The sequence below is a fragment of the Apodemus sylvaticus genome, chromosome 8, assembly GCF_947179515.1.
Source record: "Apodemus sylvaticus chromosome 8, mApoSyl1.1, whole genome shotgun sequence".
Classification (NCBI taxonomy): Eukaryota; Metazoa; Chordata; class Mammalia; order Rodentia; family Muridae; genus Apodemus; species Apodemus sylvaticus.
This window is the reverse complement of record NC_067479.1, coordinates 50146042-50172518: the sequence shown is the minus strand read 5'-3', so window position 1 is coordinate 50172518 and position 26477 is coordinate 50146042. Positions and strand designations below refer to the sequence as shown.

The 26477-nt window shown below is 41.8% G+C and overlaps 1 protein-coding gene across 3 annotated transcripts in view; it reads left to right on the top strand.

The window, feature by feature from the left end:
• Enox1 (ecto-NOX disulfide-thiol exchanger 1) overlaps window positions 1–26477 on the top strand; it is a 567937-nt gene that overhangs the window by 66080 nt on the left and 475380 nt on the right. For 2 of the 3 annotated variants that reach the window (XM_052190899.1, XM_052190900.1), the window contains exon 1: window positions 21471–21590. The exons of the other annotated variant lie outside the window; for it this stretch is intronic. The gene's annotated coding sequence lies outside the window, so the exon portion shown is untranslated. Of the gene's footprint in view, window positions 1–21470; window positions 21591–26477 lie in introns of those variants that run through there. 3 annotated transcript variants of the gene reach the window in all.

Sequence of the window (26477 nt, the reverse complement as noted above, 5' to 3'; positions counted from 1 at the left end):
CTGCTGTGCTATCTGGGACAAGCAGTTAGCTACTATTTAGCATGCAGTTGTCCTTTTCTCGGTATGTAGATCAAGTTCTAGCTCCAATGGAAGGCACCCTCTCAGGCTCTGCTTACTCTGCTCAGTCACATCTCCCATGTGTTTTAGAACTCTGTTGTCATGGGACACCGAGAAACCCACATGCAAACGAGGTAGAAAGGAGTGGTGGCGCAGGAGCTCCGTAGCCCTGTGTTCTCCGCATGTTCCTGCGTCCTGACAGACCACAGCCTGTACAGCACACATTCAACAGGATGATGGCAGAGTGGACCACTGGAGGGTGGGGCTCTGCGTGGCCGCATAAGTCACATAAGTCACATCCCTGCCTCATGCAAAACCAGCATTTCAGGTTGAGCATCCCTAACTCGAAAATCAGAAATGCGAAGTGTCCTGAAATAGAAAACATTTTCAGGCCTGACATGAGGCCACAAGTGGAAAGACCATATACCTGACTTGATGTGACAGGCCGTAGTCAAAATACAAGCACGCTAAAAATATCATAAACCATTTCAGGAATGCGTATGTGATACGTAAATGAATTTCATGTTTAGACTTGGTTTTCATCGTGGGATGTCTCATTATGTGACTGCAAATGTTACATCTGAGAGAGTGCAACATCCAAAGTGCTCCCCTGTAGCATTTCAGTGGGGATACCCAAGTTGTCCCAGGAAGATGGAACTGAGACACAACAAAGGGTTTGAACACATGGGAGAGTTTTGAGGCAAGGGTGATGTTTGAGTAGGCAATATGGGAGATTGTTCATGAAGAGGGGCCATTGAAAGGGCTTCCATGTGACAGACAACCTGTGCTATCCCTCCCGAGGGATGCCAGGACAGACCTGGTAGGTTCAGAGAGCAGCTGCAGTTCAGGGCAAAGAGAACGAATGTGGTGCGGATATCGATCATGTACTGTGTGCAGCACGAGGATATTGAGTAAGGTCCTTGCTTCCGCCTTCTCATTTATATTGCATAGGGTCTATAAATCTATGCACACAATCCTGAGAGAAACATCAGGCTTGCATAGGTGATTTTTCAGTAATAGCCTAAGTAATTTATATTAACTTTAGACAATTTCCCCCCCAAAACGAAACACGATTAATTCTGTCTCGCTTTTTGAATGCTTACAGTTAGAGAGATAAATCTTGATTTCTGTATTCAAGTGTGTTGCCCCGAGGAAATTAGGCATACCTGCCGCACATTCTGTTCTTTATGTCTGAACTTGGGAATGTTGCCCTCTGGTCTCAGAAGCAGGATGTGAGTTCTGATATGTTCTCCGTCAGCCTGACACGAGGCCACAGTGAACTCACTCACCTGGAGAGGCTCCAAAGTGAGGAGTGGGGTCTGTGAGCTGGTTAAGTTCTGTGGCCAAAGGAGGCGAGGACTTTAGGACTTTGACTGGTCTCTAGGGTGCTTGCTTTGTTTATGCGGTACGTGATCATCCATACTTAGTAAGCTACGTTAGGTTCTGATAGCTGCTCCTCTGTATTTCTGTGGCAGCGTGGGGACTTACTATCATTAGGCTTGTCTGGGGGTGTCTTATGACTTGGCATTTTTACGATGTCCCCCTTTTTACCTGGGAACTTCATATGTCTCAGCCCTGTACCTATACCCCAATTCTCTGGAACTCATTTATGCTGTGACAGGAAATGTCTAGCTTTGAGGAATTTCTAAGGAGGAAACACTGCTCACAAGTGTAGAGGCTGGGGCCTGAAAAGGTGTCTGTGGCCTGTGGGGAGGGCTGACATGGCAGATGGAGGAAGGACACACTGGGAGGGTGAACGTGCAAGCTCTCTGAATAGTGGTATTAGTCCAGTAAAAGTGCCTTCCGCGCCCTCACTTCCCAGGACTGCTGTAATGGGTAGTATGATCTAAACACGGGAATTGTACATTTCTTTGTTACCATAGATTTTGGCTAAGCTGTGAACTCTATAAAACAGCCCTGAGCTTTGCTCTTTTTAAAGATTTGATAACTAGATTATTCATATTTTCATATAACACCAAGTTTAGAGTCATGTCAGTTTTTATGGAAACCATGTCTCGAGTTTCCCTGGGGAAGCTGCCACCTTTAAATTTATTAATACTACTTCATCCACATGTGTGAGACACAGCCTACATCTTTATTTTTCTATAGTGTTTTATAGCTTTAAATACAGGGGTCTTTCATGTTCCTCACCCTTTTCCCTACTTAACATCTGAAAATGCTGTTGCAAGTGGTGTTATTTCAGATGTGTATACAGCTGTTGACTGGTGGTATATAGGCACAGATGTGACTTTTCTGTACAGAAGCCTGCGTACTTATGCCGTGTCTTCATAAATGTTATAAGTGGACAATATGTGAACATGCATTTAAACGTCCTCACCTTCAGAGAACATCACAGCTTAGGGAAAGACTCTGTAGGGCATTGTTTGTTTTTTTGTTTTTTTGTTTTTTTGTTGTTGTTTGTTTTGCTTTGGTGGGTTTTGTTTGTTTGTTTGTTTGTTTTTTGTCCTTGCAGTCACATGGTTGATTGAATAGCTTGCTATCCCTGCCCAGCCTCATAAGGAACTTGGGGAAAAAGACAAAAATCCAAAGTACTGTTTTCCCTGAGCTCTGACTGTTGCTGTATCATATTAGAGTTGGAAAACTGTAAGGTGAGCTATCTGTCTGTATTTACTTTTATATCATCTAGCATTGTTAAATAAATTGTGTGTGTGTGTGCGTGCGTGTGTGAGTGTGTGTGCGTGTATGTACGTGCATGTACATGTGTGTGTGTGTGTGTATTCCATAAATTTCCCTCTCTCAGGCAACCTTGGAGGTTTGCTGGCAGAGAAAAGGAACAACCAAAACTAGGTTTACTTTTTCCTGTGTTCTCTTCCACTGTCTGGGATGACTGTATCATCAAGAAGAAGTGGGGGAGGGGTCCTTTCTGACTGGATGGGGAGTGCCTGGAAGATAGCAGTGTCTACAATGACCTAGGCTCACACGTAGTCATTGGGTCCCATGTCCTTCCCACATTTCCAGTGTTCTTTGTAGTTTTTCCTTCATGACTTTGCTAATATTTGTTTACCTAATATTTTAAGTATGGAACGTTGAAATGACTTTGCATTTTGGGTTAGACACTACCCGTCTGTGGGAACCTATTTGTTATCCGTTTTGCTAGTCTTGGGTTGCAGATGCTTTGTTAGGAAGTCTCATGCCGCTGTCTGTGAGGTTGTCTGTGAGGTTGTCTGTGAGGTTGTCTGTGAGGTCTGTTGCTTTGCCGTTCTCCTTTCTCCCAGTGCCGCTGCCGTGCTGGAGGACTGGGGTAATACTAGAGTTGCTGGATCGTGCCTTTTCTTCCTTTTTGATTTATTTCCAAGAAGCAAGATTGGGTTTGCTGACATTTATTATTGTTTGTCTTTTTTCTATTTCACCTTTTCTGCTTCACCTTATTGCTTCCTTTTTCCTTAACTTGACAGTGTAAATCAGTGACAATAAACCTTTTTATTATTTCTTAATATAAGTCTTAAGAACATCTTCTAGTCATTACTTTAGGTATTTTGACAAATTTTAATATATTATTAGTATTCAGTTCTGTATTCAACTTTGGTTTACGATTTCTTTTTTAACCCGTGGGTGACTTGGAAAGATAGCGCTCAATTTCCTGATATTTGTCATATTGCATTTATTAAATTTCTAAGGTATGTTACTAATTTATTTAAAAGATTTATGAACAGATAATATATTTTATATAATTTGAATTTCTCTTTGACTGTTTGACTGTTTTATGATCACATATATGATCTATTAAATTTTCTTTAAAATAAGATATTTATTGTAAAAGCTCTTTTGTGGTGGTGCTGGAGAGAAGCCTGGGGGCTCAAGACCCAAGTGTGGTTCCCATCCCCCGTGGCATATGGTTTCCAACTGCCTGTAACCCCAGTTTCAGGAGGTCCCATGCCATCTTTTGACTTTCACAGGTACCCACAGATCTCTCTCTCTCTCTCTCTCTCTCTCTCTCTCTCTCTCTCACACACACACACACACACACATTTTATTCATTTAAAACTGCACACATGTATATAATATCCTTTGATCCAAGCCTTCTGCCTCCATTATCTTCTACATATTCCTCCTATCTTGTCTTAACTAACATTCATTTTTCAGACTATGCAGTTGGCTTGATTATATAGTTCCTAGGTATAGTTACTATAACTATTGAAGTTTTTTTTAATTTTTATTTTTAAAAAGATCTACTATTTAATATATATGAATGCTCTATATTCATGAATATCTGTATGCTAGGAGAGAGAATCATATCTAATTATAAATGGTTGTGAGCCACCATGTGGTTGCTGGGAATTGAACTCTGACCTCTGGAAGAGTAGCCAGTGCTCCTAACTGCTGAGCCAACTCTCTAGCCCCTTGACATTTTCCTCTAAGTGTGGCTTAAAGTCAACCTATTGACTTGGTTTCTGGGGATCCCCTTTGTTCTTATTTAGAATGATGATATCTTAGGACCACTTTCTGTTTCCTGCCTTCCCGCCTTTGTTTCTCTTTCCACAAGATTTACTTTTCCTTAAGAGCATTCATTCATTCCATATTAATATTCTACATGATCCTCCCCCATTTAAGATACTCTTATCTTTTAACATGTCTCCATTAGTAGCTTCATTCAATTATTATCTAGAATCTTCCTTATTCCAAAAATAAAAAAATAAAAAACCCACGTACTCTTTGATGTCTCACCATCCTTGTCATCTTGGCATTTTAGAATGTTTGTTCTTTGTTACAGAAGACAATTCCATAAAGGTAAGCATGGGTCACTGAGCTTATTTTACTTACTATTTTGTTAAATATTGGATAATGCTTATTTGAAAATGTTTCACTAGACTCAGACTTGCTGTTAAAAATAAAAAAATAAATAAATAAAAGGTGTGACCCTAATAAAGAAATCACTGTACGCAGGGTGGCTAAAAAGTAGTGAACAGTGTTTTGTTGTTGGTGGGTTGTTTTGCAGTAAGTGTGTGTGTGTGTGTGTGTGTGTGTGTGTGTGTACACGCGTGCACGCGCACGTGCATGTGAGCATTATGGGAAAATAAATCTAAGTTCTTAACTCTCAATATCTCATCTCTTTGTTATTTTGCATTAAGCTTGGTCAAAGTATCTATCAGGAAAGACGATTTAGATTTGCTATAGAACTGAGGAACGGGTCCATTCTGGACCTTCTGCCAACAGGAAGAGAGATAGATAATGCAGTACTCTCCAAGAATCCTAGATAAATAGCCAAGAAATTCTGAAGCTGCTGTGTTTATGGCTTTAGAAGTAATGTCCACTCAAGGGGTTGGCCATTCTCCTGATTACCTAGAATTGGATGGACAAGCAATGATGAAGGTCACTGTAAAGGAGGAATGTCTGGGGGTGGATGAAGGGGTTATCTCACTTGTGCTCCTGTAGAAGAGGGGTTCTGGACGCCACACCCAAGGATAGGAGGCATATGAAAAGAACACTCCACACTTCTCTCTGCCCACCACATATCCCTCCTCGGGGCTTAGGTTACCTGTTGTTGGCAGTTTCTTTCTACTGTTATAGCAAAATACCTTGGCCCTGGTGGTTTATGCAACAGAAATTTGTTGCTAACTGTCAGAGGCTAGCCCTCCTATGACTGACAGCAGTACCTTTACTGTCCGTGGAGAACCCGTTTCTCCTAGATGGTTTCACACACAGAAGTGGTCAAGGAGCCTTGCTGATCTCTACTTCTCAATACTAAGTTCCAACATATGAAGTTGGCAGGGGTGGGCCTCAGACAGACCGAAGCGCCGTGTGAGATCTCATTCTAGATCTCCAGGTCAGTAGTGTCCTGTCTATGCCAGTGAGTAGGCTTAACCTGAAGAACAGCGTGAACCAACTATTTTAGCAGCAGATAAAAAGCCCCGGTTTGATTTCCTTCCCACAGCAACGGAGAGGGACCTAAGAGCTGTAAGCTTAAATAAACAATTTCATCTACAAAAAAGAAAAGAAGAGGAAAGAAACAAGCTCTCTTCTCTTTGGAGCCGGAGTGATAAAGCGCTCATAATTCAATTCCCTGATGGTTGGCTCTGTCTGTGCTCTAAATTGGTTTGCAACTTATAAAGAATATTATTATGAATCCTTTAAGACTCCTATATACTCTTGTATTATGGTGATCTTGTATTATGATAGCAATATTTTGATAGCAACATCAGTGAGAAGAACATAATTGAGTGAGTGATAGCTTACGTCTATATCCACCTACCTGGCTAGGTATATAGATATCTCTCTATTCATATTGCAACTTAGACCTAAGGAGAGTTAGGCTGAGTGAAAAAAAATCTAGTCCTAGGAAGTTTCATAGCAAATCAAACATAGAGTGACACTGATGATTTCAAGTAAGAGCCAGGGGATGGACTGAAGCCAGAAAGCTGGCATGCTGGAGGATCCTTTCTAGGAATCAAGTTGATCTCTGTTTAAGTCATACAAATACTGTCCATTCAATAATACCAAAGTTCCACTGGTTTCTTCTAGAAGATCGTTCATGCAATTCAAAACCTTTTCGTTCTTCTGTGGCTAATGAGATGGGCTTGTTACCTGCCTTGTCATCTGCCTTAAAAATCTAAGACTTAAGAAACTAAAATTCATCTGTGACTATATAACACATTCTCATGTAGTAGTGGCTCTAATAAATATCAAGATTCCTTTAGTAAACAACTTGGCAGAAAGGAGTTCAGACATACAAAGAGTGGATGCAGTCTGCAATTACTGGTCTCTGTGAGGGAATGCATCTGCCTGCCTGTCTTCACTCCCTAGCAACATTGTAGACTCCTAAACCTTAAATATTCAAGATATGAACTGGGGTTTTCATTCTTGAAATCTCTATATGCAAATCCAATAGCATTTGAAAGCTAATCTCTCTGTGTGCACAGTAATTACAGCAGAGTAAATAATCCCCAGTGTTCGGATTCCCTTTGGAAATGGTCTAATATCTTATCTTTCAAAACTAGTTTTCAGTGCATCCAAAAGGCCTAAGAAATTTCCTTAGTATTCAGCAAAGGAGTAACTTGAAGAATACTCTGGAGCCTCTCTCCAGCCACTGCTGGTGTCTGCGGATATTTTCCTCAACCTCTGAAAAATCAGTTCTCTGCTCCGTTTACCCAGACTGGGCAGAGACAAAGCCACACAGAGATAGAGGCAGAGAGAGGCAGAAAGCAAGGAAAGAGGAAAGAGAAACAGAGACATAGAGAGGAGTGAAGCAGAGAGAAACAGAGAACCAGAGAACCAGAAACATACAGAGATATAGAGACACAGAGAGAAATAGAGTCAGAGACAGAGAGACAGGGAAAGACAGGGATAGAAATATAGACACACAGAGAGATGGGGGAGGGAGGGGGAGGGAGAGACGGAGAGACAGAGACAGAGATGGAGACGGAGACCGAGACAGTTCTTTGTATAGTCCACACTCCAATTCAGACTATGTTATGTGAATTGAATCAGAAGTTGCTGTGGGCACAGGAAATGATCTTTGTGGCTTGTGAATCATTCTATGGAGAACATTTCTTTCTATCCAATCATTTCTATAACAAAACTCCAATATTATATTAGGGGGTCACCCAGCTTCCCACAGCATGTCATGTAGAAGCCTGAATGACCCCAAAGATGATTATGTCCTAGGATTTGTGTGCATGTGGGAGGGGTTAGGGTACACACTGCACACATGCACTAGTGGGCCAGAGGGCAATCACTGGGTGTCGTTCTTCAGGGCATGTCTGCTTTGCTTTTTGTTTGTTTGCTTTTTGAAATTTTTTTTTAACCAAGCCCTTTCACTGGGACAAGAAGTTTACCAATTATACTCAACGGATTGTCCATGAGCCCAGGAGATCTACTTGTGTCCATCTCCCAGGTCCAGGCTTTACAAACATGTGGTATCCTGCCTAGCTTTGTACACGGGTTCTGGGGATCAAACACAAGGCCCTGTGCTTCCACAATATCTTATTCACTAAGCCATCTTCTCGGCCACTTTACTGGAACTTAAAAAAGCACATATATTGGTTGGTTATCTGTATGTGTTCACATATATGATTGTTGTTGATTAATTATATGTATGTATATATGTTCACATGTATGCTTGCCGTGGTACTCATGTTGAGGTTAGAGGACAGCTTGTGGGAGTAGGTTCTCTCCTTTGATCATGTGGGTCCCTTGGATCAAACCCAGAGAGTCAGATTTGGTGATAAATGCCTTCATTGGCTGAACCATCTTGCCGGGCCCCTTGCAGGGGTTTTCCAGCCCCCACAGGCTCTGTGAAGTTTGTCTCAGTGTTCATACAGGTTGCAGGAGGAGTGGTTTTGATGTTGCTACCCACATTCTATGGCAGCCAGCGCCCAGGCTGAATTCTTTGCTTATTTATCTGAGATGTCGGATGCCAGGCCTCAAAGTACCAAAGCAGTCCTTGGCTGTCTCAGCTCTCAGGTTGTTTTTCTCACGGGCTCTGTACAAGTGTATGGCTGAAAGCTGTGCACTTCGCCTCACATTGGAACTAGGAGAGCCTCTCAGCCTCTGTGACTCATGTTCTTTCCATAGCAGGATTGTCAGGAGACATGTTGTTTGGAACAAATACATCTTTCATGAAATGTGCAGAAGGCTAGACATGCGCTGCTCACAGTTTTCAGCCTGTTGCAGATCAAGATGGGAAGAGTGAACAGTGTAGACCGCAGTGTTCTATCTTTGATCATGGTGTTAAGATTTTTTTTTTGCTCTGACTTTTCCCTCAATAAAATAGAAGTAGAAAACAACTATTCATACCTACAGTGTTTTATTTCTGTTAAATCTTAGCATTTGGGGATTTTAAAAGACATCTTTTTGAAAGCCTTGTACAGTTTGCACACTTCTGTAATCCCAGAATTCTCTAAGTGGAGGCAAGGGGATTGCGAACCTGTGCTGCACAGTAAGTTCAAGACCAGGCAGGGCTATAAATACTCTGAGTATTTCAGACCCCCTTCCAGAAAAATGATTCCTTTAAATAACTTGATTTAAATTGTGTGAATTTGAGGTCATGGTGTTTCACAACCACCGATTCTTGTGCTTTTAATTTGCTGTGATGTTTTTTGATTTTTTTTTTTCTGATTGCACAAAGAACTAGAGTTTTTGGAAACCCATGCTTCCACTTTCATATTATTAGTGTGATTAATAAAAGATTTTAGATCTAGGATAACTGTTGCTTTTAGATGTTATTTGTGTAGAATGTGTCACTCACAATGGTTGCACCCAAGAACCTCAGACTAACAAGCAAAGCCTTCTTTGTGACTGCACACCATGTTAGATACAGTTAACTGAACGGTAGTATAAACAGTGAGGTCTGAGGGAGCCTGGTGGTTTCTCCTGTTTTGTCCTGAACTTCTCCTGTGCTCCAATTATTCCACCTGATGCTCTGTGCTGTTTATATACTTGCTCTTCCCTCCCTCCTTCCCTCCCTTTCTTTCCCTCCCTCCTTTCTTCCTTCCCTTCCTCCTTCCCTCCCTCCTCCCTCCCTCCTTCCTTCCTTCCTTCCCTTCCTTCCTTCCTTCCTTCCTTCCTTCCTTCCTTCCTTCCTTCCTTCCTTCCTTCCTTCCTTCCTCCTTTCCTCCCTCCCTTCCCCTCCCTCTTTCTTTCTTTCCTCTCTTCTTTCTTACCCTTCCAGGTATGTCTTAGAGACCCATCTTTGCCTTTCTCCACTCCACAGGTACAATTCCTCTCAGTCCTGAGTTTCCTGAGAGGACAGGAAGAAATGCCTTCATCATCACGTCATCTACAGTCTTATGTGGGAGTCCACACCAGCCTGCCTTCCTCTGGGGGATACAGAGAAAGGGTTGGCTGGGTGAGCCATGCCCAGTCATGACAGTTCCTCAGAGCCCAGTTCATCTTGATGTCAATTAGATCCCTCCCGAAACCGCATTCCTTTGCCCTACTTGGCCCTTGTTCTGGGGTAGGTGCTACTCAGTTTCTGAATGAGTAGCAGGTGATTTGCTCTGAGCTGCTTCACCTCTTTCCTTATGTCATATGTCACAGGCAAATTAAAACTGTTGCATGTCAGCACTAGGTAGGTAGGTTAAGTCTAAGTTTATGATGCCCCGTAGAACCTTGTAGCTGGACAGTCGCCAGTGATCACAAAGCTAACTCCTAATTTTTGATCAGTTTTCCTAAATTCTGACCCTGCCTCACTTGTTTTCCTTTGCAGCCCCAGGGGCCCTGTCCTGATGGGACAGGTCTTAAAACAAGCACGTTTTCTTCTCTCCCCTCACCATTCTGAAGGCGTCAGCAAAGGCCTCCATTGGGAAATATGTTTCTTAAGCTCCCTTTGGTTTTGTTGGCCTCGTGGGTCCCAATTGCAAGTCCCTGATATATTAAACATAATATACGAGTGACATTGACCCATCTCTCTTATCAACCTCTCCTCTGGAGTTTACTTTGATTCTGTTAATGGTGCAGCCATCGTTCTCATCTTCTGCACCTAAATTGGAGTCATGTTTTATTCTGTCAACTTCTTCACTTTTCATAGTCAGCCATTGGTTGAAGGTTGGTTCATCTCAGGATCTTTGGTAGCTTTTGAAAGTCCTCATTCTCGTTTATTTAGTTTCTTTTTTGTTTAAATGGTTCCCTAGGTGGGACATAATTCTTCCTTAATTTTCCCTCTAATACTTTGTTATCCATTAAGGGCCAATAACATTGTTTTCTGCTCCCACAAAAATTTTTCCCTGAGATGTGCCTGGCTGAAAATACTCTTTTTTTTTTGAAAGAACAAAACAAACCCACAATGTATTCTCCAATTATGTTTGTTTCTGTTGAATTGCCCTGTTATTAGAAAGAACTTGGGCTCCGGATAGTAGAGTCCTGCCCATGACTGACAGGGAATCCCACTCAGATGGTCCTCATTGTTTCCTAAATGCCGGACGTTGTTGCTGCCTAGGAATGGACAACCCTGATCTAAGCATTACAGAAAGGCCTTGTGTGCTTCTTTAACGCATGCAAACTATTTCCTTGTGTTTACATTAACACACAATGACAAAGTTTCTCGTTCTTTATAATGTGCTTTCATATGCATTTAGTTTTCCCCCAATTCAACCTCACAACCAGGAAGAAGAAACACAATGAGTTCAAAATTGCAAAGAAAATGATATGTCACTTTAGAAAACAGATTGACATTTACACAAAAGTTCTTCAGGTATGTTCTAAAGATAGCTGAAAATCCATGTCCATATAAATACCTGATCACAAATATTAGTAGCAGTGCTCATTATTCCATACCAGAGAACAGTAGGAACACCCACATATTCATTACGTGATGAAAGAATCAGCAAACTGGCATATCCATAACAGTAGAATTTTATTTGAACATCAAAAAGGAAATGCTTAGGTATTGCATTATGGGTTGTCCTTAAAGACAATAGGCTAAGCAGAAGAAGCTGGCAGCAAGAGACAGTATGCTATATTATTCCATTTCTGTGAATTGTCTATAATATCTAAATCTGTGAAAAATAGTTTGGCTATTTGTGAGTTGTAGAGCTGGCATTAAGATGATGAGATTTTAATGGGATTATGTGGTGCTTTAGTTAGGTTTCTATTGTTCTGAAAAAGATCTATGACCAAAATTAATTTGGGGAGCAAAGGGTTTTTTTGTTTGTTTGTTTCTTTTGTTTTTTGTTTTTTGTTTTTTTCCCACTATCATTTGACAGTCCATATTTCAGTCCATCACTGAGGGAACTCAGGGCAGGAACTCAAACAGGACAGGAACCTGGAGGCAGGAGCTGATGCAGAGGCCATGGAGGGGGTGCTGTTACTGGCTTTCTGTCAAGGCTTTACACCCTGAATCACTAGCCCAGGGATGTCGCCATCTCCAATGGGTTGGGCCCTCCTACATTAATTACACACATACACACACACACACACACACACACAAACACAAACACACACGCACACATACTGAATTACAGATTTTCTTAAAAGACAATCTTACGGAGGTGTTTTTTTTCAATTTAGATCCCCTGTTTTAAAATTACTAGAGCTTTTGTCAAGTTGACATAAAAGTAGTCAACAGAGTAAGATAACATCACTGTCTCTTGAAAGCTATGAAAGCTACAAAGCGTTGACTCATCTCTTGAGCCCTCAAGATAATTTAGAGTAGAGTGAAAACTTGGTGCCTCTGCCTTCCCTTTGTCTGTCTGTCTCCCTTTGTCTGTCTGTCTCCTCTAGTCTGGGTCATGTCTATACCAGCTAAGAAATGTCCCTCTCTGCTGTTTAGATATGAAATGTGTCAGACAGCTCTTCTCAAGTGTTTGGACGTTGTTCTCCAGTTGGTGGAGCGTTGTGGAAATGGTTTGGAACCTTTTGGAGCAAAGGCCTAGAGGGGAGACATAGATCTTTTGGAAACAAGCCTTGGTAAAGCTTGGCCTTACTTCCTGTCCTGTATCTGCTTCTTGGTCCGTAAAGATATAACAAATAACCTTATGTTTGTGCTACCATGACCTCTCATTATGATGGACTGAACCAAAAACCCAAATCAAGCCCTTTCCTGCTTAGGTGGTTTCTTGTCAGGCATCCTGTCAATTCAATAAGAATTGAACACACACACACACACACACACACACACACACACACACACACACCAGCTCTGAGAGCATGGAAATATATTTTTATTCTAAGCATGCTATGTTCTTGGCTTTTGTGGACAGGAAAAGCTCAGAGGACCATGCCCACCCTCTGTAGGCTGAAGGGTACATACCCCGGAGCAGAGGTAATAATTTTGTGGGAACCAGATTCATCATTTAGGTAAAGGCAAAGGCTCCTGAGACCCCTCTGAAGAAGCATCACTGAGACACTGATTCGCCAGCTCTCACCTTGACCAGGGTTGTTCATTGTGCAGACCTCTTTCCCTGCCCCCGTTCCTACTTTCTAAGCCCACGCCCCAACCCTAAAGATGGATTTCAAGTCCCTGGGCCTTCTACCTCCCAGTACAATGATTCAACTCATCCCCAGTCTTCACTGTTTACAATCTATATCATTTTCACATGGGGAAAGGTAGCTGAGCGTAGCAGGTTTAGGGGGCTGGAATGGGTGCTGCTGCCTCCATGCTGTGGCCCTTGCCAACTTTGTGAATAGAGTAAACAAAGTCAAGGCAGTGGTGGCACACGCCTGTAATCCCAGCACTTGGGAGGCAGAGGCAGAGGCAGGCAGATTTCTGAGTTTGAGGCCAGCCTGGTCTACAGAGTGAGTTCCAGGACAACCAGGGCTATACAGAGAAACCCTGTCTTGAAAAAACAAACAAACAAACAAACAAACAAACAAACAAAAAACCAAAAACAAAAAAAAAACAAAAAACAAAAAAAACCCCAACCAACCAACCTAACAAACAAAAACCCTTCTGAACTGTACACATGAAAGGGCAGATGTTCACTGTATGCAGATTATATCCAAATCCTTTATCAAAGAGTCAAATGAATAAAACTTAGTGCACTGAACCATAAACAGAAAGTTCTGGAATATACTTTGTCTAGTTATGGAGTGCCGCCTTTCCGAGGTCAGGTCGGTTTAAGCATTTCACAAGGGAGGAATGTCACATGAGTTAGGTGGTCCTACTCAGGTCCCTTCTGTGTGAGGTAGGGATAAGGGGCATTTTGGAAAAGGCAAGCTTCTTCCACTAATGATCTTGCCTTTCAAGGGAGCACACACCTCCTATCAGATGCGTCTTTGTGAACATTGCACTCTGCAGGTGTGAACTCAAACTCCCAGGAGAGAAACCTGACCTGTCTGAAAGGTTTTCCAAGGCAGATGAGAACTAGGTCTGGCCTTTTGTTTCTATCTGTCACTGCCAGTATGTGGTCATAGGAAAGGGCAATTTTGTTAGAAAGGAAGTTAAGCTAACACTATTTCATCATCCCATTACTTCTGTAACTTGACTGACTATTAAAATCCCCAAACTACAGTCTGATATAATTGCTAGGGAGTGCCTGCCCCTTTAAGACAGTGGTTACTCTAAGCAACCAGATTCCTGCACTGTGAAGAAACTGCAATTCCCACAGCAACTCTCTCCGTGCAGTACAGAGCTCAGAAGCTATCTGTGCAAGGGCAGCAGCAGCTGTCCCTAACTTATCCACCTAGGCAGCACCCAGGGCCTCCATGTCCTTTGTCCTGTATGATGTTCATAGGACAGTCACCTGTTGTGAGTTAGTCAGGTATCCCTTGCTTCAGGCATTTCTTTGAAAGTGTGCCTCTGCCCATTCCCGTCTCTTTCTGGCCAGCTCCCTTCCTCTCCAAGCTTGAAGGGAAGACACTCTGATCCTTTAAGGCCCTGTTGTGCCATCCTTTTTTTTTTTTAACTTTTTATTGATTCTATATTTCACATCATACCCACTCATCTCCCTGTCCCTTCTTATCTGCCCTTTGCCCTTACAACATCTCCCCTCGAAATAAAAATGATAAAATGGAAATAAAATCTTGTCATGGAAGCTATAGTGTGTGTCACAGTGTGTCCCACAGTATACCCTTGTGCTGTCCACACGTCTTTGGTCTGGCTCAAGGCCTCTGGCTTCTGCTACATTATCCATACTGGATCTCTCCAGGGACACCTCTTGGATATTCTGTTCTTGGAGTTGTGGAGATCCTGCAGCTTTAGATCTACAGGACCAGCACTTTCGTAAGTACCAGCAGATCCTCTACAGGGTAGATGTTGGGGTGAGCCAAGTCAAAGCCCTGGACCTGGACTTGGGTGGTAGCTGAGTTGGTCAGCCCGCCAGCTTTCCCAAGCCCAAACCACCACGGCAAGTTCTCAAATACCAGCCCAGCTGGCTCACTCGATGCCTTAGTCAACAAAGGGTAGGGTTAGCTCTCCTGCTTTCATGTCCCCATGGCTTCAGGTGGCGACTCAGGACACTCAGATCAGCGTGTTCCCCTTCAGCAGTAAGGACCTCAGATATCCATGTGGTCTCTGGTGGCCACCCAGACTAGGGGCATCCACTTGACCTTTGGCGGTAACTCAGGCCACAGACACTACCCAGACACTAGCTGCAGCAGGACCATAGAAACAACTTGGTCTTTGGCAGCAGCCTGGGCCAGAACCTCACCATGACCTCCTTGTATCTGCCTGTTCATCACTGCTGTCACGTCTCCAGTGTGCTTTGCATTCTCTCCATCTGTCTACAGCATGCTCACTCCATCGTTCCCATCCCTCCATTGCACATTTGCCCATCATAGTGGTGCCTGCAGCAGGTGCTTGAGTGTCTTTCTTTGGGTACCCTCGCTGGGGTGGGTGCATGGGCATCACGCTGTTCTGAATGTGTCGTTTCTTTCTAAGCGCTCCCAGTCAAGCTAGACCACAGGCCCTAGGATCTAATAACTTCATTCTTGATGGATAATTATGTCTCATACACTTGCCTGAACCAACTGCTGCCGATCCATTATTATATTTAACAGTGATACTGAATAATACAGCAAATGAAATTATTTGTTGCAAACAAAAAAGTAAAACATTGAATATTAAAACCAAACATTTCTTAAAATTACAACTAGTTATAGTGGTACTATCAAACTGGCCAAAAGAAAAAAAAAACAGAATTTAAGGATAAATTATCTCCAATACTCTAAACATCAATTACAAAACTTTAAGAAGCACATGTAACTATAGACACAGGATTAAAAATACAATCAATCTCGTTAAAAATATATAATTTTTGGTTTTGCCTATTTCTCTCATCTACTATTGCTACTTGTTTAAGCCACACCTCAACAATGTTCTTTATTGTTTTAATTTTGGGTTCAATACTCCTATATATTTATATGTTACATATAACTGCTATATCAGATATATAGAGTTGGGTGGATCAGTCCTGGATCATGATGGCTGATGGATGTGAGGGGATCCACAGATTTATTTGTTAGTGGATTTACCAGTCACTCCTAAAGACTGTTTACCTGCTCAGTTTGCCTCATCTTTATTAGATCCTAAGGATAAACCTCCCAGGCATCATGGGAGGCCTCCCCATGCTCAAAATGTGATTCATAGTCACCAGGGGTGCATCTGTTACTTTTACATTGCCATGATAAAATCCCATGGCCAAGGGACATGAAGGAAAAGGGTTCTTAGGCTTGTGTTTTCAGAAGGCCATGAGTCCAGGATGGCAGAAGGAAGGCATGGCAGGTGGAGCAGTATGTGAGGAGCAGAGACCTCAAAACGGTGGGAGTCTTTGAACTCTCAAAGCCACACCTACCAAACCTACCCAAATAGCATCACCAACTGAGTATTCAAGTGCCCAAGGCTGTCGGGGGACTTCTCATTCAAACCACTCCAAGGGGGAACTGTGGATGCTTAGGTTAGAAATCCCACAAGGATGATGGACTTACCGGAATTTCATGAGAATTAGAGAATGTCGTTGTTGAATCAAATCATCCTAGGCTATTTGTAACCCTTTAATGCCCTGTGTTAAACAGCTCTGTGACCTAATATCTGGACTTGTAACTGCTAGATAAATCCTTCTGAAGTGTACTAACAGACCATGGGCTTCCACCAGCCCAAAGGCTAAAAATGTCATCTGCTCCTAAACCCTATACCCTGCTGTAAACCTGTCCAATGTTCTGCCAATGTGTTTGAAAGAACCTTGGTTTATAGCTTTTGTTTGTTCTTTAACTGTAAAAGTGTCTTGTAACTTCCCTTGTTGGAATGTGGTATTTGATGTAGTGTGAATCTTTGTTCCTGGGTCCTAGTCATATTTGGCTCCAGAGTAAGCAATCTCTGACTCCCTTTAGGGTGACAGCTTGTTGACAGGTGCCTTGGGATAGTATGAGTTTGAAGTCTGGACTTGTTCAGGATGAAGCTGCAGCAATTCTTCTAGTGCCAAGAAGAATGCTGTGGATTTGTACTCTTTAGTGTTTATATTCCCCTCTGTGTTTTCTGATCTCTAGATACAGAATGCTTGCTGGCCATGCCTATGCTTAAGGGTGGCTTCCATTTCTTACCTGCAACATGTTAAAAGTCAAAATTCACCAAAGTAAAGGGGAGGAGGCTTATGATGAGCCTGATTTAAGAGGAAGGATGTTCATCCACATTTGAAGACTGTCTCAAAGATGAAAGAGAAATTCCATCTTTCATAAAACAAGGTATTTGTGAAGGAAGCTACATCTACAAAGGCTGTGATTAGAACCTGAATGACACTGGAGAAGTTGGTGTTAGGATAAAGAGGCAAGGGATGGTACCTTTGGTGGGCCTGTGCCAACGTGTGCTGCTAAGAGATCATTCCATAGGGCAAGAGGTTTGTTGGGAGAGGGAGGAGAGGCAAAGGCCATCACAGAGGGGAGACATGAGAGAGAGAGAGAGAGAGAGAGAGAGAGAGAGAGAGAGAGAGAGAGAGAGATGACAGACAGACAGACAGACAGAATGGAAGGCAGAGAAGGACTAAGATGGGCAGTGGGGAGGAGAGAAGTAGAGTTAGTGATAGAGATAGAGATAAAGACAGAGATAAAGTCATGGACAGGGACAGGGACAGGGACAGGGACAGGGACAGAGACAGAGACAGAGACAGAGACAGAGATAGAGATAGAGATAGAGATAGAGATAGAGATGAAATATCTGGTGTGTCCCAGGCCTTTTATAGGCTGTACCTGGTGGCAGTGGATGATGACATAGACTGCTGCTGCTGCTGAGTCCCTGAAAGGCAGGTTGGGGTGGAGTGCCTAATTTAGAACAGTTGGAACATTGCAAGTCCAGAAATTAATTACTAATTCTCTTGGGATATCTTTAACCCCCTTATTATATGACCATTTATTGGCCCCCTGCATGTGACCTAATATCCTTGTTTGTGGCTATAGGTAAATCTTGATATATATGAACAGACACCTCCATAGCTTCCATCATTCCCCACGATCAAAATCATCTGTCACCTGAGCAGAGGTTTACCCCTCTGCTCTGACCCATCTTCCTGCATAGGAATCAAGGGATTTGGGAAGTTTGTTCATTTATGACATTCTGGATTTTTCTGTTGTTATAAAAATGTCATGAAATTGTTCATTCATCAGAGCGTGGAATTTAGGCTAGAATTTAAACCTGTGTTCCTGAGCACGATCATTTATATTTGACTCCAGAATAAACTATTTTGTAGTCCCCTTGAGCTGATAGTTGTTTTCTCTGCACTGACAGTCATCGAGGAAAGGTACAAATGGGTCCTGTCTTAGACCGAGAGCGGGCAGAGTAGGCTTGCTCAGTGTCTGTTTCTACCCCCTCTTCTAAAATTAACTATAAATTAAAAGTCGTTCCTGCGCTGGTGTCTGGGTTTATAACGACAATGGCCATCTGGAAATATCACTTGAGGGAATTTGTTATCCTCATTTTATGGCTCATTGACCCTCTGGTGGTCAGTTTTAAGGAAAAATCAAAAGACCAAGTAAGAGTTCATCAGAGGACAGAGGACAGAAACTAGCCAGACAGTTTAGACCAGGGGTGGAGGAAGCAGTAGATTTTAGGCTATCTGTCCCAGAAGGGAGTTCTGGTTCCCAGTTCCTAATTACAGATCACAAATGAGCGCCTTATTTAGATTCTTCATATGAGAGTGTCACAGACACTAACCCCCTTTGATGAATGGCTTTGGAACTGGACCTCCAGATTCTCATGGCAGATATGGATCATAGCTGATCTTCAGTTTCAGCCCAACTCCTAAATAATCTTAGGGTTCCCATTCTTGAGAGGAGGCTGTTAAAAAACCCTTGAAGATCACTGATGGCAGGCCCCTCCCTAGTGGAATCTATTTCTGCCCCTGGGTGTAGACATGGCATTCTAATCTGCTTCAAAGGTTACAACATTACATATGGCTGTCTCCTCACTTACCGGTTAATCCATCTGGGCCTGTCAATCACCTGGCCAGGAGCTCAACCCTCAGGAAAGATGCCAGACTACAGAGATGGGAAGAATAATTACCCTCTTAATGAGGTAATGTACTTCTCCTTCCTAGGAACACACCATCCCTGTGAGGCTTCTGTCAAGTAGCACAGCAGAACCTCCCCACCTTTCCATATCCCAAATCAGAAAGGTGTTAACTTTCTTTGTCTTTCCCTTCTTTCTATTGCTTTCCTAAGCACACTTTGGGTTTCCTCGTTTACCTGAGCCCTGTACCCAGTGTGGCTGCCTACAAAATATACGGCTTCCTCTCTTAGAAGACTTACATCCTGCTCTGTTATTTTTCTCTTAAATACTAATAAAAATGTCTGTGTACTTCCTGCTAAGTCTATTTCTAAACTAATTTGTGAAAGAGAAGATCCCAAAGAGGGGACTGTACGATTCCCACTATGGGGCTCCCCAAGGTTTCTGCACAGAGGAAGACTGGCTTGAAGGGACCACAGTGACTGAGGGGCATAGGCAGGGACTGCTTAGCTAGAGTCACCATGCCTGGGGCAAGTAGGCTCAGCCAGCAGGAAGTGTGGAGGCAGGAAGTAGAATGAGGGGGTTAATTTTGAACATAGGAAGTGTTCAAATATCCTGAATTTGGGGTTATTAGACTGCAACGTTCTGCTATTGTTTGGCTTTCCCACATAGGCTATCGCCATAACAAATTAGTCTTTCTTTCTTCATTTTTTTAAGCCTAATTTCCATGATTTCACCATATGGAAACTGACTTTTTGAAAAGAACTTGCTCCATTGAGCAAGCTTGGTACATTTTTCAAATGTTTCCTGACATTAACAACTCTATTTCTCAATTAGCAAAGGGAATAAAGTTGATTATGCATATCCATGGGGTGACAATTTACATCTGATTAGCAGCTCTAAGGTAAACATTAAAAGGTCACTATAAATAACTTTTACTTCTTTTGTTCTCAGAAAGACCAGTTAGTCACTGAGGTCCCAGATTCCCTCTGCTCACCGTGGTTGATAAAATCCTATTTTTAATATGGCACCTCACATTACATAATCAAACCTGTGGAACTCGAAGCTTAGTCAGTTGCCATTTTGGTTGGTTCGATTTTCCCCCCTGTTCTTCTGATACCCATCTGCTTCAGAGAGAACTATTAATGAATCACAGACATAAAACAAGAGGTAGGCACAGACTTGCAACACATCCTGGATTTTTTTCTGAAGCCTGAAAGGCCATCTCACCTCCTATGTTATGAAACTGATCAGCCACTGAATACAAATCATTTCACTTTGTGCTCTATGGAATTAGAATAGAAGCTAACTTTTGTGGGGAGCAAAGAAAAGTGAATGAAGGAAATCCTGAGTGAATGTGGGTCCTTGACGTGGGCATGGGCATGGCCATGTCAGGAATCCCATAGCCTCAAACTCAGAGGGGTAGCAACACTGTCCTCCAGGGACCAAATGTGACGACAGTGAGTCCACATAATGTCCACCATCACTCCGCTCTCCCAGATAGTACAGCCTGAAGATCATTTCTTTGCAAAGCCTACTTCTGAGATTAGCTAAGCCTGTCTTCTTAACCCAGCTGTATTCTTGTTTACCTGTCTCCTTGTTTATCTGTCTGTAATAACCTTGGCTTCCTTTTTCAGCTGTATATAGTAACTCTGCCTCTCTGTATAATAAGCACACTGAGCTTGTGAAGGCTGAGATTTCTCCAGTACCCAGACCACTCAGTCCCAGCTTTCTATGCGTGCATCTGTCTGTCTTTTCTTCATTCTCTCCTTGCCTCAGTGATTTTGTTTTGGAGCCATGCAAAATGCAGTAAACTGTCTTGTGCATGAGAATGATTCAGATAAGAACATTTATAGTGTTAGTTTAGAGGGGCATATAGGTAGTCTTAGGATGGGCTTCTTTGCAGTTGCTATAATTAAATTAAAATAATAATAACCCTTCCAGTCATATGGTCTCTTTCAATCTGTGCATATGTAGACAGATTTCTGGTATGTGTGTGTGTGTGTGTATGTGTGTGTGTGTGTGTGTGTGTTTTAAATAGCAGCAATCATTGATAGTGACTTTTGATATAAATATTAGAATTCTGAGGCAGCATAGAGGCAGAAGGCAGAAGAGAGTAGAGTCTGGCCTTCAACAGTTTATTAGTTGATAATAGCTTATTAGCCCACACAGTGATGGGCAGCCTCTCTCTCCTGTGGGAAATTGGGTAGTCTGTCAGAGGATCATGTTTGCTGGGACCTTTTATGGGGTGGGGCTCAGGGCTCAGGAATAATGAAACTATTAGGAGGCTATAAGTCCCTCTGTCCATCTTTCCTGCCTGATATTATTTGCTAAAGGCGATACAGGGTATGATGGGAGAGAGGCTGTCACAACATGTTTTTCTTTTTGTAGTGACCTATAACCAGATAACTGGTCCTCTGCACTCTCATAGGAATCCTGTCTTATAATCAAGGCACTTTGTAATTACATATGCTATGGTTTGACTGTGGTTGGTGAAGTGAGTGGCACTATTAGGAGGTATGGCCTTGTTGGAGGAAGTGTATCACTGTAGGGGTGGGCTTTGAGTCCCTCTGCCTAGCTGTCTGGAAGCCAGTGTTCTGTTTGCCTTGAGAGCAAGATGCAGAACTCTCAGCTCCTCCAGCACCATGTCTGCCTGCTCACAGCCATGCTTCTCACCATGATGATAATGGACTGAACCTTAGAACCAGTAAGCCAGCCCCAATTAAATGTCCTTTGTAAGAATTGCCTTGGTCGATTGTCTCTTCACAGCAATGAAAACCGAAACTAAGCTACATGCTTTTTGTGAAAACAATCATACAACTTCAAGTGTGTAGTGAAAGAAAGGTTTGGAGAAAGAATTCTCATGCCTGCTTCTTAGAGATAATAATATACATTTTGCTAAATATCCTCCTAAGACTTTTTGCCTTGGTTTTCTTATTCTTCAGAGCATATAAACATACTTATTTTAAAATAGAACTGTATTATTTTAACCCAAATTTTGAAAAAATTGTAATGTACATTGTTGACTTATGGGTATATGATATTACTATTAAATAACATGATTAGGTTTACCGTTCAAAGGGCTACTGTAATTTATTGGACCCCTGTAGATTTAAGTTGTTTACTAGGTTGAATTAGGAGGAGAAGTCCTTGTATTGGTAAACTCTTTTTGTGAGATTTTTATCCGTTCATTTTCTTACCAGTGGGGTTAGCAGTGCTCACTTCGCCTTGCCTTTTTGTTTTGCTTTGTTTTTGTTTTTGTTTTGATAGTGATTCTTTTTTATTAGATATATTCTTTATTTACATTTCAAATGATTTACCCTTTCCTGGTTCCCACCCCCCAATGTCCCATAAGCCATCTCCGCTCCCCCTGTTCCCCAATCAACCCCCTCTTACTTCCCTGTCCTGGTATTCCCCTACACTGCTGCATCAAGCCTTTCCAGGACTAGGGGCCTCTCCTCCCTCTGATGTCCAACAAGGCCATCCTCTGCTGCCTATGCGTCTGGAGCCATGGATAACACCATGTGTACTATCTGGTTAAGTGAGGTAACCCAATCACAAAAGAACACACATGGTATGCACGCATTGATGAGTGGATATTAGCCCAGAAGCTCAAGACACACACACACACATACACACACACATACACACACACACACAAGACAACTCTTATTTCTAAGACTTCATGGATCGCACGTCCTCATCACCCATCCCTAATTCACTTTCATTCTCTCTCTCTCTCTCTCTCTCTCTCTCTCTCTGCACTCTGACCTGCTACATTCACCAAGAGTTCATTCATATATCCATTCACATATCAAATGATGCCCAAGAAGGAAGAACAAAGTATGGATACTCTCTGGTCCTTCTTAAGAAGGGGGAACAAAATACCCACAGAAGAAGATACAGAGACAAAGTGTGGAGCAGAGACTGAGGGAAAAACCATCCAGAGATTACCCCACCCAGTGGTCCATCCCATATATAGTTACAAAACCCAGACACGATTATTGATGCCCACAAGTACTTGCTGCTGGAGTTGGATATAGCTGCCACCTGGGAGGCTCTGCTAGGGCATGCCAAATACAGAGGGGGACACTCTCAGCCAGCCATTGGACTGAGCACAGGGCCCCCAATGGGGGAGGTAGAGAAAGGATCTAAGGAGCTGAAGGGGTTTGCAGGCCATAGCAGGAACAATGACATGAGCTACCCAGTACTCCCAGAGCTCCCAGGGACTAAACGTCACCTCGCCTTCTTTAACCCCCCAGTGCTTCCCAATCCCTATTTTCCTGTCCAATTATCACTGAAAATTTGAATTTATTTTATTTCGAAGTTTAAATTGACTTTGTGTCAATTTGGAGACATTTGTGTGCTTTTCTTGTTTTTGGGTTTGTCTTTTTATCAGCAAGTTTGGGAATTTTATAGGAGCTCTTTACATATTAGAGAGATTAACCCTCCACCAAGTAACTCAATATAAATTAGGCATTAGGCAATGTGCCAAATATGTATTACCTATTGATTATTGTCTTTTCACTTGGACTTCAAAATTTCCTCCATTGAAGAGATTCTTAATCAAATATATCAATTTATAGCATCGGACTGAAAAATCATTCCTGGGAAGAAGAATCTTACTATTCAACGGTTATAGAAATTGTCCCTTAAATTTTATTTCAGTTCTGCAATTATTTAACTTGGGAGGGTAAGGATCTTTAATTAATTTCTATATTCTTATCCTAACACTATCATTTTAATCCACAGTTTCTTGACTTTCATCATACACAAGGTTCCCATGGGTCCTTGGATCTAATCCTGTCTCCTCTATTTCATTCCGTAGCTCTCTATCATCATAAGTTTATTCAGAGATACAAAGATACATAATCAAACAGAAATATTAGTATTGGCAGGTGCAAAGATAAACTATCAAACAGAAATGTTAGCATTGGCTTGTGTAGTTACTCAACTTGTGGAGTGGCTTGTGGAGAATCCTGAAAGTAAGGCTTGCCTCCAGGAGGTAACTATGAATGAAATGAACTCTTGGTGAATGTAGCAGGTCAGAGTGCTGAGAGAGAGCGAGAGAGAGAGAGAGAGAGAGAGAGAGAGAGAGAGAGAGAGAGAGAGAGACAGAGAGAGAGAGAGAGAGAGAGAGAGAGAGAGAGAGTTAGGGATGGATGATGAGGAAGTGTGATCCATGAAGTCTTAGAAATAAGAGTTATCGTGTGTGTGTGTGTGTGTGTGTGTGTGTGTGTGTTGCAATTATATGAGGCACAACAAAAAATTGCACTGAATTTGCTCATATGGTATTTGAAGGATTCTTCCTATTACATAATTAATGTACATTTAGTCTGAGACAGTATTGTGTGTTTTAAACAGATGTGAGATACCACCTGATTTGTGATATAGATAGGATTTGGACTTTTCTCATTGAAGATGAATTGAAAGGATTTTTAGAAGAATGACCTACTCATGGACTCTAAGGATTAGAAGTTTCTGTAGTAACATTATAGGAAGCTGGACTAAGGCGGAAATAACAAAAGAACAGCAGCAGATGAGAGATGTCTGGTGATCATTTATAAAGACTGATGAAGAATGCAGAGGCGACAGTAAAGTGGTTAATGTCTTCAGTTCCCTAGACGGGAGATGGAAATGTCTTGTGAAGAGCAAGTCACGGTCAGCTTGACTCCTGTACTTCAGGGGAATGGCAGCTCTGAAAGACGTGACTAAACAAAGTTGATGGGTTTTCAGCCCAGGTGCCAATCATGACATTAGATTCAATGTTCAAATAGAGAATGCCACACTCACTCCTTCACTTGACCAAATCCCCAGGCACTGTGCACAGCACCTTGCCCAACTCCTGCCCTGTTTTAACACTAGCTGACAAATTCCAGACTGTTCCTCAGATTATTTACCATAGGAGGAGGAAAAAGCTATGGCTTTCCTGTTCCATACATTATCTGTATCATCGACAGGCTTCTTGATGTACTTTGCAGATGAGATTTGAAGCTTGCAGACTTTGAATAATGAAAACCCTGTAAAAGTTGTAATAAGAAAGAGCTCTTGGATAGAGCTGATGGGAAATCCTCATTTCAGAAGCCAAGGCACAAATGTAACTTTCCAAAGGTTTTCTTTGGTTACACGTATTGCCTCTCAAATAGAACAGAGAGTTAATTTTGCTAACTGAGATGCTATCTCAAGTTGCTAAATCCATACCTGATATGAGTTATGACTTGGAGAGGAGCAAAAGAATAATCCAGTAGGTGTGACTTGTGCTACTGAATTGCGATGGAGTGTCATTTAGAAAGGAAATGTGAGTAGTATCGATGCTCTCTTCAATTTATATTTATTGAATTTCTTGGTTGCTTGAAATCAGGCTTATCAATACACACACGGTCAGATTTCATACATTAATAGTTTAAGCTTGGCAACAGTTTACCAGTTTAATTCTCCTTACAATCTGTGTACCTTTTGGACTGGATTCTTTTTTAGAATCTGCTTGCCTTTTTTCTCAATCTTATTTATAAGCAAGAGTGACTATTATTCTGACAAAATGAATATTCCTAATGTAGAATTTTCAGAATCACCTTTGTACCTCAAAATCCTTGTGCCCTCAAGAGAGAGCAGAGGGTGGAAAGATGTATGCTGCTCTCATGTTTGATGGTCCGATGCACCAAGGAGATAGATCATGGGTTCTTACCTTTCTCGCTGAGGCCTGTTGTGTATAGGAGCTGAAAGAAGATCATGGATGCCCTTATATGTCACCCGGGCTACAGACTCATATCTATTTTGCAAAAATGCAGTAGGCTTTGAAATGCCACAGGAACTGGATGCTAGCTCTTCAATCTTCTCACTCCAAATAGGTTTAGGTTGAAAGGTAGAAACAACGGCAGAGAGAAGAGCATGGAGAGCCACTTAAGAATGGAAGCAAAACAGAATTGTGTTTAGGTAAAGAATTCTGTAGGGCCTAAGTCATGGTTATATAGAGACGACACACATTCACCATCTAGTTAATATGTTTATGTCTGTGAGGTCATAGAAAATTTTGATTATATATATATATATATATATATATATATATATATATATATATATAATCTCTGTAGCTTGATTTATGGACATAAAACTGAATAGAAAAGATGAATACAATGAGACATAGCCCTGAAGCAGTCCATTTGCATGAGAATGAAAAGCTGCTTTTTGGAACAGCTGATTCTGCCATTTTCTCTTAAATGAAATTTGTCTCATTTTTCATCTAAATATTACAAGTACCCAACTTGTGTCAGCTTGTCAGAGAAGGACTGGATGCTTAATGATTAAATTTGTACTCATTCCTACATCAACCAACTAAGCATCTTGGACAACCTTCTGGTATTCTATTAATTATTATTCTGATTTTCTGCATCCTCTTTTTAATCTCAGTTTATTTCTCAACTTTCAAGTTCGAAACTGGGTCTCATAAACTTGGTCTTTTGAATTCCTCACTGTCGTCTGAATTGTTTTTATTCCTTGTCTTAGTTAATTTTACACTGCTTTGACAAAACACTGTGACTAAGACAAATTATAAAAGAAAGTGTTTAATTTGGGCTTACAATTTCAAAGGGTTAGA